This window comes from Camellia sinensis, chromosome 14, assembly GCF_055761805.1.
Source record: "Camellia sinensis isolate YWXY chromosome 14, ASM5576180v1, whole genome shotgun sequence".
NCBI lineage: Eukaryota > Viridiplantae > Streptophyta > Magnoliopsida > Ericales > Theaceae > Camellia > Camellia sinensis.
The window spans coordinates 144,973,256-144,988,006 of NC_138974.1; positions in this window are offsets into that span (position 1 = coordinate 144,973,256).

Genomic DNA, 14,751 nt, shown 5'->3' on the forward strand with positions numbered 1-14,751 from the left:
TTGCCCAGCATGCCATGCCACCGCGTTGCCCGGCGTGCCATGCCTTAGCCTTGGCCAACATGTCGAGGCACGGCCTCGGCCCGCATGCCTTGCTACGGCGTCGCCCAACATGCCATGCCACGGCCTCGGCCCGCATGCCATGCCAAGGCCTCGGCCCGCATGCCATGCCACGGCCTCGGCCCGCATGACATGCCACGGCCTCGGCCCGCATGCCATGCCACGGCCTCGGCCCGCATGCCTTGCCACGGCGTTGCCCAACATGCCATGCCACGGCCTCGGCCCGCATGCCATGCCATGCCACGGCCCGCATGTCTTGCCACGGCGATGCCAAACATGCCATGCCACGGCCTCGGCCCGCCTGCCATGCCACGGCGTCGCCCAACATGCCATGCCACGGCCACGGCCCGCATGCCATGCCACGGCCTCGGCCCGCATGCCATGCCACGGCCTCGGCCCGCATGCCTTGCTACGGCGTTGCCCAACATGCCATGCCACGGCCTCGGCCCGCATGCCTTGCCACCGCGTTGCCCAGCATGCCATGCCACCGCGTTGCCCGGCGTGCCATGCCTTAGCCTTGGCCAACATGTCGAGCCACGGCCTCGGCCCGCATGCCATGCCAAGGCCTCGGCCCGCATGCCATGCCACGGCCTCGGCCCGCATGACATGCCACGGCCTCGGCCCGCATGCCATGCCACGGCCTCGGCCCGCATGCCTTGCCACGGCGTTGCCTAACATGCCATGCCACGGCCTCGACCCGCATGCCATGCCATGCCACGGCCCGCATGTCTTGCCACGGCGTTGCCAAACATGCCATGCCACGGCCTCGGGCCGCATGCCATGCCACGGCGTCGCCCAACATGCCATGCCACGGCCACGGCCCGCATGCCATGCCACGGCCTCGGCCCGCATGCCATGCCACGGCCTCGGCCCGCATGACATGCCACGGCCTCGGCCCGCATGCCATGCCACGGCCTCGGCCCGCATGCCTTGCCGCCGTGTTGCCCACCATGCCATGCCACGGCCTCGGCCCGCATGCGTTGCCACCGCGTTGCCCAGCATGCCATGCCACCGCGTTGCCCGGCGTGCCATGCCTTAGCCTTGGCCAACATGTTGAGCCACGGCCTCGGCCCGCATGCCTTGCTACGGCGTCGCCCAACATGCCATGCCACGGCCTCGGCCCGCATGCCATGCCACGGCCTCGGCCCGCATGCCATGCCACGGCCTCGGCCCGCATGCCTTGCCACGGCGTTGCCCACCATGCCATGCCACGGCCTCGGCCCGCATGCCTTGCCACCGCGATGCCCAGCATGCCATGCCACCGCGTTGCCCGGCGTGCCATGCCTTAGCCTTGGCCAACATGTCGAGCCACGGCCTCGGCCCGCATGCCATGCCTTGCCACGGCCCGCATGTCTTGCCACGGCGTTGCCAAACATGCCATGACACGGCCTCGGCCCGCATGCCATGCCACGGCCACGGCCCGCATGACATGCCACGGCCTCGGCCCGCATGCCTTGCCACGGCGTCGCCCAACATGCCATGCCACGGCCTCGGCCCGCATTCCATGCCACGGCCTCGGCCCGCATGCCATGCCACGGCGTCGCCCAACATGCCATGCCACGGCCACGGCCCGCATGCCATGCCACGGCCTCGGCCCGCATGCCATGCCACGGCCTCGGCCCGCATGCCTTGCTACGGCGTTGCCCAACATGCCATGCCACGGCCTAGGCCCGCATGCCTTGCCACCGCGTTGCCCAGCATGCCATGCCACCGCGTTGCCCGGCGTGCCATGCCTTAGCCTTGGCCAACATGTCGAGCCAAGGCCTCGGCCCGCATGCCATGCCACGGCCTCGGCCCGCATGCCATGCCACGGCCTCGGCCCGCATGACATGCCACGGCCTCGGCCCGCATGCCCGCATGCCATGCCACGGCCTCGGCCCGCATGCCTTGCCACGGCGTTGCCCACCATGCCATGCCACGGCCTCGGCCCCCATGCCTTGCCACCGCGTTGCCCAGCATGCCATGCCACCGCGTTGCCCGGCGTGCCATGCCTTTGCCTTGGCCAACATGTCGAGCCACGGCCTCGGCCCGCATGCCATGCCAAGGCCTCGGCCCGCATGCCATGCCACGGCCTCGGCCCGCATGACATGCCACGGCCTCGGCCCGCATGCCATGCCACGGCCACGGCCCGCATGACATGCCACGGCCTCGGCCCGCATGCCTTGCTACGGCGTCGCCCAACATGCCATGCCACGGCCTCGGCCCGCATGCCATGCCATGCCACGGCCCGCATGTCTTGCCACGGCGTTGCAAAACATGCCATGCCACGGCCTCGGCCCGCATGCCATGCCACGGCGTCGCCCAACATGCCATGCCACGGCCTCGGCCCGCTTGCCATGCCAAGGCCTCGGCTCGCATGCCTTGCTACGGCGTCGCCCAACATCCCATGCCACGGCCTCGGCCCGCATGCCTTGCCACCGCGTTGCCCAGCATGCCATGCCACCGCGTTGCCCGGCGTGCCATGCCTTAGCCTTGGCCAACATGTCGAGCCACGGCGTCGGCCCGCATGCCTTGCGACGGCGTCGCCCAACATGCCATGCCACGGCCTCGGCCCGCATGCCATGCCACGGCCTCGGCCCGCATGACATGCCACGGCCTCGGCCCGCATGCCTTGCCACGGCGTTGCCCAACATGCCATGCCACGGCCTCGGCCCGCATGCCATGCCATGCCACGGCCCGCATGTCTTGCCACGGCGTTGCCAAACATGCCATGCCACGGCCTCGGCCCGCATGACATGCCACGGCCTCGGACCGCATGCCTTGCTACGGCGTCGCCCAACATGCCATGCCACGGCCTCGGCCCGCATGCCTTGCTACGACGTTGCCCAAGGTGCCATGCCACGGCCTCGGCCCGCATGCCATGCCATGCCACGGCCCGCATGTCTTGCCACGGCGTTGCCAAACATGCCATGCCACGGCCTCGGCCCGCATGCCTTGCGACGGCGTCACCCAACATGCCATGCCACGGCCTCGGCCCGCATGCCGTGCCACGGCCTCGGCCCGCATGCCTTGCTACGACGTTGCCCAACATGCCATGCCACGGCCCCGGCCCGCATGCCTTGCTACGACGTAGCCCAACATGACATGGCACGGCCTCGGCCCGCATGCCTTGCTACGGCGTCGCCCAACATGCCATGCCACGGCCTCGGCCCGCAGGCCTTGCGACGGCGTCGCCCAACATGCCATGGCACGGCCTCGGCCCGCATGCCATGCCACGGCCTCGGCCCGCATGCCATGCCAAGGCCTCGGCCCGCATGCCTTGCCACAGCGTTGCCCAGCATGCCACGCCACCGCGTTGCCCAGCGGGCCATGCCATGGCCTTGGCCAACATGCCTTGCCACGGCATCGGCCCGCATGCCATGCCACAGCGTTGCCCCGCATGCCAAGGACGGAATGCCATGCCACGGCCTCGGCCCGCATGCCATGCCATGCCATGACCTCGGCTCGCATGCCATGCCACGGGCTCGGCCGGCGTGCCATGCCACGGCCTCTGCCCGGAAGCCATGCCACGGGCTCGGCCCGCATGCCTTGCCAAGTTGTTGCCCAACATGCCATGCCACGGCCTCGGCCCGCATGCCATGCCACGGCCTCGGCCCGCATGCCTTGCCACAGCGTTGCCCAGCATGCCACGCCACCGCGTTGCCCAGCGGGCCATGCCATGGCCTTGGCCAACATGCCTTGCCACGGCCTCGGCCCGCTTGCCATGCCACAGCGTTGCCCCGCATGCCAAGGACGGAATGCCATGCCACAGCCTCGGCCCGCATGCCATGCCATGCCACGACCTCGGCTCGCATGCCATGCCACAGGCTCGGCCGGCGTGCCATGCCACGGCCTCTGCCCGGAAGCCATGCCACGGGCTCGGCCCGCATGCCTTGCCAAGTCGTTGCCCAACATGCCATGCCACGGCCTCGGCCCACATGCCATGCCACGGCCTCGGCCCGCATGGCTTGCGACTGCCTTGGCCAGCGTGCCTTGCCACGGCGTGCCATGCCTTAGCCTTGGCCAACATGCCATGCCACTGCCTTGGCCAGCATGTCGTGCCACCGCTACGGCCAGCATGCCGTGCCGGTCCGTTGCCCCGCATGCCACGGCCGTGGCGGCATGGCAAGCCACGGCCTCGGCCAGCATGCCTTGCCACGGCCTCGGCCAGCATGCCATGGCACTGTCTTGGTCAGCATGCCATGCCATGGCACCGCCTTGTCCAGCACGCCGTGCCGCGGCGTTGGCCAGCATGCCTTGGCCGGCATGCCATGCCAATGCCTTGGGCCAACATGGCGTGCCACGGGCTGGGCCATGCCGGTCCGTTGCCCGGCATGCCACGGCCGTGGCGGCATGGCAAGCCACGGCCTCGGCCAGCATGCCATGCCACGGCCTCGGCCAGCATGCCATGGCACGGTCTTGGTCAGCATGCCATGCCATGGCACCGCTTTGTGCAGCGTTGGCCAGCATGCCTTGGCCGGCATGCCATGCCAATGCCTTGGGCCAACATGGCGTGCCACGGGCTGGGCGAGCATGGCATGCCACGGGCTGGGCGAGCATGCCACGCCGCGGCCTTGGCTAGCAGAGCAAGGCATGCCACAGCCTCGGCGAGCATGCCATGCCATGGCCAAGGCCAAGGCCAAGGCAGTGGGCAAGGCCAAGTCCCTGTGCAAGGCATGGCTAAGGCCAAGGCCGCGGGCAAAGGCCAAGGCCAAGGCAGTGGGCAAGGCCAAGTCCCTGTGCAAGGCATGGCCAAGGCCAAGGCCAAGGCCGCGGGCAAAGGCCAAGGCCAAGGCCAAGGCAGTGGGCAAGGCCAAGTCCCTGTGCAAGGCATGGCCAAGGCCAAGGCCAAGGCCGCGGGCAAAGGCCAAGGCCAAGGCCATGGCATGCCACCGCCTTGATCGATCTTTTTGAACATGATTCTTTTATAATCTTACCCAAACCGTGCAACACAATTAAAAATGCACTACAATCAATTCTAAATGTCATTCCCTATTTTTTTGCAATCTTTCTTGAGCTTTTCGAATTTTTAAAGCCCTTATTTGGCAAAAAAAATCAAAATAAAATAAAAAAAATGAAAAAAATAATTTAATAATTTCTATAATTACTAGTGAATCATCCTTTAATTATTGGAATTTTTCCATAATTTTTTGACCATTTTTATTAATTTTTATTATTTTTTAAGTATTAAAATCGAAATAAATTAAAATAAAATATTTTCGGTAAAAAAATATTTTTTTTAATTTTTTTTATGGTGTATTAAATTATTTCCTACAACTTTCATGTTGAAAGTTTTGGCAAAAAACCATTACTTTTTAAAAAAACCCCATTATGACTCCTCGAACATGCTTGATGTTTCCTCCTGCCAGATTGAGAAGGGCTTAACAGCCTATTATAAGGGGGGGGGCACCTCCCTTGCCCAGGGCCAGGCAGTGTCAGGTACGCCCCATGTTGGCCGCGGCCTGGGCTGCGGCCTTGGGTTATATGCACTGCGGCTCGACCGCGGCCTGGGCTGCGGCCTTGGGCGGCTCGGCCGCGGCCTTGGGCGGCCTGGACCGCGGCCTTGCGCGGCCTGGGCGCGGCCTTGGGCGGCTCGGGCGCGGCCTTGGGCGGCCTGGGCGCGGCCTTGGGCGGCTGGGGCGCGGCCTTGGGCGGCCTGGCATGCGCGCGGCATGGGCAACACGGCATGGCATGCGCACGGCCTGGGCGGCCTGGCATGCAGCCGGCCTGGCATGCCCGCGGCCTGGGCAGCACGGCTTGGGCAGCACGGCATGGCATGCGCACGGCCTGGGCGGCCTGGCATGCAGCCGGCCTGGGCAGCACGGCATGGCATGCGCACGGCCTGGGCGGCCTGGCATGCAGCCGGCCGTGGCAACACGGCATGGCATGCGCACGGCCTGGGCGGCCTGGCATGCAGCCGGCCAGGGCAGCCTGGCCTGGCATGCCCGCGGCGTGGGCAGCGTGGCCTGTGCGAATACCGCGCGCGTGGTCTTTTGACCACGGTGCGCGTGTTGCGCGCATGGCCGCGCACGCCTTCGCACGCAACGCACGTCTAGTGATAAGAACAGCAGCCCCAAGGCCATGGCCAGCAGCATGGCATGCCACGGCCAAGCCAGCCCAGCCAAAGCCAGCAGCATGCCATGCCAAGGCCTAGGCCAGCAGCATGCCATGCCACGGCCAAGGCAGCCCAGCCAAACCCAGCAGCTTGCCATGCCAAGTCCAAGGCCAGCAGCATGCGATGCCACGGCCAAGGCAGCCCAGCCAATGCCAGCAGCAAGCCATGCCAAGGCCAAGCCCAGCAGCATGCCATGCCACGGCCAAGGCAGGCCAGCCAAAGCTAGCAGCATGCCATGCCAAGGCCTAGGCCAGCAGCATGCCATGCCACGGCCAAGGCAGCCCAGCCCAAGCCAGCAGCATGCCATGCCATGGCCAAGGCCAGCAGCATGCCATGCCACGGCCAAGGCAGGCCAGCCAAAGCCAGCAGCATGCCATGCCAAGGCCAAGGCCAGCAGCATGCCATGCCACGGCCAAGGCAGCCCGGCCAAAGCCAGCAGCATGCCATGCCAAGGCCAAGGCCAGCAGCCTGCCATGCCACGGCCAAGGCAGGCCAGCCAAAGCCAGCAGCATGCCATGCCAAGGCCAAGGCCAGCAGCATGCCATGCCACGGCCAAGGCAGCCCAGCCAAAGCCAGCAGCATGCCATGCCAAGGCCAAGGCCAGCAGCATGCCATGCCACGGCCAAGGCAGCCCAGCCCAAGCCAGCAGCATGCCATGCCATGGCCAAGGCCAGCAGCATGCCATGCCACGGCCAAGGCAGCCCAGCCAAAGCCAGCAGCATGCCATGCCAGGGCCAAGGCAGGCCAGCCAAAGCCAGGAGCATGCCATGCCAAGGCCAAGGCCAGCAGCATGCCATGCCAAGGCCAAGGCCAGCTGCATGGCATGCCACGGCCAAGGCAGCCCTGCCAAAGCCAGCAGCATGCCATGCCAAGGACAAGGCCAGCAACATGCGATGCCACGGCCAAGGCAGCCCAGCCAATGCCAGCAGCAAGCCATGCCAAGGCCAAGGCCAGCAGCATGCCATGCCACGGCCAAGGCAGGCCAGCCAAAGCCAGCAGCATGCCAAGCCAAGGCCTAGGCCAGCAGCATGCCATGCCACGGCCAAGGCAGCCCAGCCCAAGCCAGCAGCATGCCATGCCATGGCCAAGGCCAGCAGCATGCCATGCCACGGCCAAGGCAGGCCAGCCAAAGCCAGCAGCATGCCATGCCAAGGCCAAGGCCAGCTGCATGCGATGCCACGGCCAAGGCAGCCCAGCCAATGCCAGCAGCAAGCCATGCCAAGGCCAAGGCCAGCAGCATGCCATGCCACGGCCAAGGCAGGCCAGCCAAAGCCAGCAGCATGACATGCCAAGGCCTAGGCCAGCAGCATGCCATGCCACAGCCAAGGCAGCCCAGCCCAAGCCAGCAGCATGCCATGCCATGGCCAAGGCCAGCAGCATGCCATGCCACGGCCAAGGCAGGCCAGCCAAAGCCAGCAGCATGCCATGCCAAGGCCAAGGCCAGCAGCATGCCATGCCAAGGCCAAGGCCAGCAGCATGCCATGCCACGGCTAAGGCAGCCCAGCCAAAGCAAGCAGCATGCCATGCCAAGGCCAAGGCCAGCAGCATGCCATGCCACGGCCAAGGCAGGCCAGCCAAAGCCAGCAGCATGCCATGCCAAGGCCAAGGCCAGCAGCATGCCATGCCAAGGCCAAGGCCAGCAGCATGCCATGCCAAGGCCAAGGCCAGCAGCATGCCATGCCACGGCCAAGGCAGCCCAGCCAAAGCCAGCAGCATGCCATGCCAAGGCCAAGGCCAGCAGCTTGCCATGCCACGGCCAAGGCAGGCCAGCCAAAGCCAGCAGCATGCCATGCCAAGGCCAAGGCCAGCAGCATGCCATGCCAAGGCCAAGGCAGGCCAGCCAAAGCCAGCAGCATGCCATGCCAAGGCCAAGGCCAGCAGCATGCCATGCCACGGCCAAGGCAGGCCAGCCAAAGCCAGCAGCATGCCATGCCAAGGCCAAGGCCAGCAGCATGCGATGCCACGGCCAAGGCAGCCCAGCCAATGCCAGCAGCAAGCCATGCCAAGGCCAAGGCCAGCAGCATGCCATGCCACGGCCAAGGCAGCCCAGCCAAAGCCAGCAGCATGCCATGCCAAGGCCAAGGCCAACAGCATGCCATGCCACGGCCAAGGCCAGCAGCATGCCATGCCACGGCCAAGGCAGCCCAGCCAATGCCAGCAGCAAGCCATGCCAAGGCCAAGGCCAGCAGCATGCCATGCCACGGCCAAGGCAGGCCAGCCAAAGCCAGCAGCATGCCATGCCAAGGCCTAGGCCAGCAGCATGCCATGCCACGGCCAAGGCAGCCCAGCCCAAGCCAGCTGCATGCCATGCCATGACCAAGGCCAGCAGCATGCCATGCCACGGCCAAGGCAGGCCAGCCAAAGCCAGCAGCATGCCATGCCAAGGCCAAGGCCAGCAGCATGCCATGCCACGGCCAAGGCAGCCCAGCCAAAGCCAGCAGCATGCCATGCCAAGGCCAAGGCCAGCAGCATGCCATGCCACGGCCAAGGCAGGCCAGCCAAAGCCAGCAGCATGCCATGCCAAGGCCAAGGCCAGCAGCATGGCATGCCAAGGCCAAGGCCAGCAGCATGCCATGCCACGGCCAAGGCAGCCCAGCCAAAGCCAGCAGCATGCCATGCCAAGGCCAAGGCCAGCAGCATGCCATGCCACGGCCAAGGTAGGCCAGCCAAAGCCAGCAGCATGCCATGCCAAGGCCAAGGCCAGCAGCATGCCATGCCAAGGCCTAGGCCAGCAGCATGCCATGCCACGGCCAAGGCAGCCCAGCCCAAGCCAGCAGCATGCCATGCCATGGCCAAGGCCAGCAACAAGCCATGCCACGGCCAAGGCAGGCCAGCCAAAGCCAGCAGCATGCCATGCCAAGGCCAAGGCCAGCAGCATGCCATGCCACGGCCAAGGCAGGCCAGCCAAAGCCAGCAGCATGCCATGCCAAGGCCAAGGCCAGCAGCCTGCCATGCCACGGCCAAGGCAGGCCAGCCAAAGCCAGCAGCATGCCATGCCAAGGCCAAGGCCAGCAGCATGCCATGCCACGGCCAAGGCAGCCCAGCCAAAGCCAGCAGCATGCCATGCCAAGGCCAAGGCCAGCAGCATGCCATGCCACGGCCAAGGCAGCCCAGCCCAAGCCAGCAGCATGCCATGCCATGGCCAAGGCCAGCAGCATGCCATGCCACGGCCAAGGAAGCCCAGCCAAAGCCAGCAGCATGCCATGCCAGGGCCAAGGCAGGCCAGCCAAAGCCAGCAGCATGCCATGCCAAGGCCAAGGCCAGCAGCATGCCATGCCAAGGCCAAGGCCAGCAGCATGGCATGCCACGGCCAAGGCAGCCCTGCCAAAGCCAGCAGCATGCCATGCCAAGGACAAGGCCAGCAACATGCGATGCCACGGCCAAGGCAGCCCAGCCAATGCCAGCAGCAAGCCATGCCAAGGCCAAGGCCAGCAGCATGCCATGCCACGGCCAAGGCAGCCCAGCCAAAGCCAGCAGCATGCCAAGCCAAGGCCTAGGCCAGCAGCATGCCATGCCACGGCCAAGGCAGCCCAGCCCAAGCCAGCAGCATGCCATGCCATGGCCAAGGCCAGCAGCATGCCATGCCACGGCCAAGGCAGGCCAGCCAAAGCCAGCAGCATGCCATGCCAAGGCCAAGGCCAGCAGCATGCGATGCCACGGCCAAGGCAGCCCAGCCAATGCCAGCAGCAAGCCATGCCAAGGCCAAGGCCAGCAGCATGCCATGCCACGGCCAAGGCAGGCCAGCCAAAGCCAGCAGCATGCCATGCCAAGGCCTAGGCCAGCAGCATGCCATGCCACGGCCAAGGCAGCCCAGCCCAAGCCAGCAGCATGCCATGCCATGGCCAAGGCCAGCAGCATGCCATGCCACGGCCAAGGCAGGCCAGCCAAAGCCAGCAGCATGCCATGCCAAGGCCAAGGCCAGCAGCATGCCATGCCACGGCCAAGGCAGCCCAGCCAAAGCAAGCAGCATGCCATGCCAAGGCCAAGGCCAGCAGCATGCCATGCCACGGCCAAGGCAGGCCAGCCAAAGCCAGCAGCATGCCATGCCAAGGCCAAGGCCAGCAGCATGCCATGCCAAGGCCAAGGCCAGCAGCATGCCATGCCACGGCCAAGGTAGCCCAGCCAAAGCCAGCAGCATGCCATGCCAAGGCCAAGGCCAGCAGCTTGCCATGCCACGGCCAAGGCAGCCCAGCCAAAGCCAGCAGCATGCCATGCCAAGGCCAAGGCCAGCAGCATGCCATGCCAAGGCCAAGGCAGGCCAGCCAAAGCCAGCAGCATGCCATGCCAAGGCCAAGGCCAGCAGCATGCCATGCCACGGCCAAGGCAGGCCAGCCAAAGCCAGCAGCATGCCATGCCAAGGCCAAGGCCAGCAGCATGCCATGCCACGGCCAAGGCAGCCCAGCCAATGCCAGCAGCAAGCCATGCCAAGGCCAAGGCCAGCAGCATGCCATGCCACGGCCAAGGCAGGCCAGCCAAAGCCAGCAGCATGCCATGCCAAGGCCTAGGCCAGCAGCATGCCATGCCACGGCCAAGGCTGCCCAGCCCAAGCCAGCAGCATGCCATGCCATGGCCAAGGCCAGCAGCATGCCATGCCACGGCCAAGGCAGCCCAGCCAAAGCCAGCAGCATGCCATGCCAAGGCCAAGGCCAGCAGCATGCCATGCCACGGCCAAGGCAGCCCAGCCAAAGCCAGCAGCATGCCATGCCAAGGCCAAGGCCAGCAGCATGCCATGCCACGGCCAAGGCAGGCCAGCCAAAGCCAGCAGCATGCCATGCCAAGGCCAAGGCCAGCAGCATGCCATGCCAAGGCCAAGGCCAGCAGCATGCCATGCCACGGCCAAGGCAGCCCAGCCAAAGCCAGCAGCATGCCATGCCAAGGCCAAGGCCAGCAGCTTGCCATGCCACGGCCAAGGCAGGCCAGCCAAAGCCAGCAGCATGCCATGCCAAGGCCAAGGCCAGCAGCATGCCATGCCACGGCCAAGGCAGGCCAGCCAAAGTCAGCAGCATGCCATGCCAAGGCCTAGGCCAGCAGCATGCCATGCCACGGCCAAGGCAGCCCAGCCCAAGCCAGGAGCATGCCATGCCATGGCCAAGGCCAGCAGCATGCCATGCCACGGCCAAGGCAGGCCAGCCAAAGCCAGCAGCATGCCATGCCAAGGCCAAGGCCAGCAGCATGCCATGCCACGGCCAAGGCAGGCCAGCCAAAGCCAGCAGCATGCCATGCCAAGGCCAAGGTCAGCAGCATGCCATGCCACGGCCAAGGCAGGCCAGCCAAAGCCAGCAGCATGCCATGCCAAGGCCAAGGCCAGCAGCATGCCATGCCAAGGCCAAGGCCAGCAGCATGCCATGCCACGGCCAAGGCAGCCCAGCCCAAGCCAGCAGCATGCCATGCCATGGCCAAGGCCAGCAGCATGCCATGCCACGGCCAAGGAAGCCCAGCCAAAGCCAGCAGCATGCCATGCCAGGGCCAAGGCAGGCCAGCCAAAGCCAGCAGCATGCCATGCCAAGGCCAAGGCCAGCAGCATGCCATGCCAAGGCCAAGGCCAGCAGCATGGCATGCCACGGCCAAGGCAGCCCTGCCAAAGCCAGCAGCATGCCATGCCAAGGACAAGGCCAGCAACATGCGATGCCACGGCCAAGGCAGCCCAGCCAATGCCAGCAGCAAGCCATGCCAAGGCCAAGGCCAGCAGCATGCCATGCCACGGCCAAGGCAGCCCAGCCAAAGCCAGCAGCATGCCAAGCCAAGGCCTAGGCCAGCAGCATGCCATGCCACGGCCAAGGCAGCCCAGCCCAAGCCAGCAGCATGCCATGCCTTGGCCAAGGCCAGCAGCATGCCATGCCACGGCCAAGGCAGGCCAGCCAAAGCCAGCAGCATGCCATGCCAAGGCCAAGGCCAGCAGCATGCGATGCCACGGCCAAGGCAGCCCAGCCAATGCCAGCAGCAAGCCATGCCAAGGCCAAGGCCAGCAGCATGCCATGCCACGGCCAAGGCAGGCCAGCCAAAGACAGCAGCATGCCATGCCAAGGCCTAGGCCAGCAGCATGCCATGCCACGGCCAAGGCAGCCCAGCCCAAGCCAGCAGCATGCCATGCCATGGCCAAGGCCAGCAGCATGCCATGCCACGGCCAAGGCAGGCCAGCCAAAGCCAGCAGCATGCCATGCCAAGGCCAAGGCCAGCAGCATGCCATGCCACGGCCAAGGCAGCCCAGCCAAAGCAAGTAGCATGCCATGCCAAGGCCAAGGCCAGCAGCATGCCATGCCACGGCCAAGGCAGGCCAGCCAAAGCCAGCAGCATGCCATGCCAAGGCCATGGCCAGCAGCATGCCATGCCAAGGCCAAGGCCAGCAGCATGCCATGCCACGGCCAAGGCAGCCCAGCCAAAGCCAGCAGCATGCCATGCCAAGGCCAAGGCCAGCAGCTTGCCATGCCACGGCCAAGGCAGCCCAGCCAAAGCCAGCAGCATGCCATGCCAAGGCCAAGGCCAGCAGCATGCCATGCCAAGGCCAAGGCAGGCCAGCCAAAGCCAGCAGCATGCCATGCCAAGGCCAAGGCCAGCAGCATGCCATGCCACGGCCAAGCCAGGCCAGCCAAAGCCAGCAGCATGCCATGCCAAGGCCAAGGCCAGCAGCATGCCATGCCACGGCCAAGGCAGCCCTGCCAATGCCAGCAGCAAGCCATGCCAAGGCCAAGGCCAGCAGCATGCCATGCCACGGCCAAGGCAGGCCAGCCAAAGCCAGCAGCATGCCATGCCAAGGCCTAGGCCAGCAGCATGCCATGCCACGGCCAAGGCAGCCCAGCCCAAGCCAGCAGCATGCCATGCCATGGCCAAGGCCAGCAGCATGCCATGCCACGGCCAAGGCAGCCCAGCCAAAGCCAGCAGCATGCCATGCCAAGGCCAAGGCCAGCAGCTTGCCATGCCACGGCCAAGGCAGGCCAGCCAAAGCCAGCAGCATGCCATGCCAAGGCCAAGGCCAGCAGCATGCCATGCCACGGCCAAGGCAGGCCAGCCAAAGCCAGCAGCATGCCATGCCAAGGCCTAGGCCAGCAGCATGCCATGCCACGGCCAAGGCAGCCCAGCCCAAGCCAGGAGCATGCCATGCCATGGCCAAGGCCAGCAGCATGCCATGCCACGGCCAAGGCAGGCCAGCCAAAGCCAGCAGCATGCCACGCCAAGGCCAAGGCCAGCAGCATGCCATGCCACGGCCAAGGCAGGCCAGCCAAAGCCAGCAGCATGCCATGCCAAGGCCAAGGTCAGCAGCATGCCATGCCACGGCCAAGGCAGGCCAGCCAAAGCCAGCAGCATGCCATGCCAAGGCCAAGGCCAGCAGCATGCCATGCCAAGGCCAAGGCCAGCAGCATGCCATGCCACGGCCAAGGCAGCCCAGCCAAAGCCAGCAACATGCCATGCCAAGGCCAAGGCCAGCAGCTTGCCATGCCACGGCCAAGGCCGGCCAGCCAAAGCCAGCAGCATGCCATGCCAAGGCCAAGGCCAGCAGCAAGCCATGCCAAGGCCAAGGCAGGCCAGCCAAAGCCAGCAGCATGCCATGCCAAGGCCAAGGCCAGCAGCATGCTATGCCACGGCCAAGGCAGGCCAGCCAAAGCCAGCAGCATGCCATGCCAAGGCCAAGGCCAGCAGCATGCGATGCCACGGCCAAGGCAGCCCAGCCAATGCCAGCAGCAAGCCATGCCAAGGCCAAGGCCAGCAGCATGCCATGCCACGGCCAAGGCAGCCCAGCCAAAGCCAGCAGCATGCCATGCCAAGGCCAAGGCCAGCAGCATGCCATGCCACGGCAAAGGCAGCCCAGCCAATGCCAGCAGCAAGCCATGCCAAGGCCAAGGCCAGCAGCATGCGATGCCACGGCCAAGGCAGGCCAGCCAAAGCCAGCAGCATGCCATGCCAAGGCCTAGGCCAGCAGCGTGCCATGCCACGGCCAAGGCAGCCCAGCCCAAGCCAGCAGCATGCCATGCCATGGCCAAGGCCAGCGGCATGCCATGCCACGGCCAAGGCAGGCCAGCCAAAGCCAGCAGCATGCCATGCCAAGGCCAAGGCCAGCAGCATGCCATGCCACGGCCAAGGCAGGCCAGCCAAAGCCAGCAGCATGCCATGCCAAGGCCAAGGCCAGCAGCATGCCATGCCACGGGCAAGGCAGGCCAGCCAAAGCCAGCAGCATGCCATGCCAAGGCCAAGGCCGGCAGCATGCCATGGCACGGCCAAGGCAGGCCAGCCAAAGCCAGCAGCATGGCATGCCAAGGCCAAGGCCAGCAGCATGCCATGCCACGGCCAAGGCAGCCCAGCCAATGCAAGCAGCATGCCATGCCAAGGCCAAGGCCAGCCGCATGCCATGCCACGGCCAAGGCAGCCCAGCCAAAGCCAGCAGCATGCCATGCCACGGCCTCGGCCCGCATGCCATGCCACGGCCTCGGCCCGCATGCCTTGCCACGGCCTCGGCCCGCATGCCTTGCCACGGCGTTGCCCAGCATGCCATGCCATGCCACGGCCTCGGCCCGCATGCCTTGCCACCGCATTGCCCAGCATGCCATGCCACCGCGTTGCCCGGCGTGCCATGCCTTAGCCTTGGCCAACATGTCGAGCCACGGCCT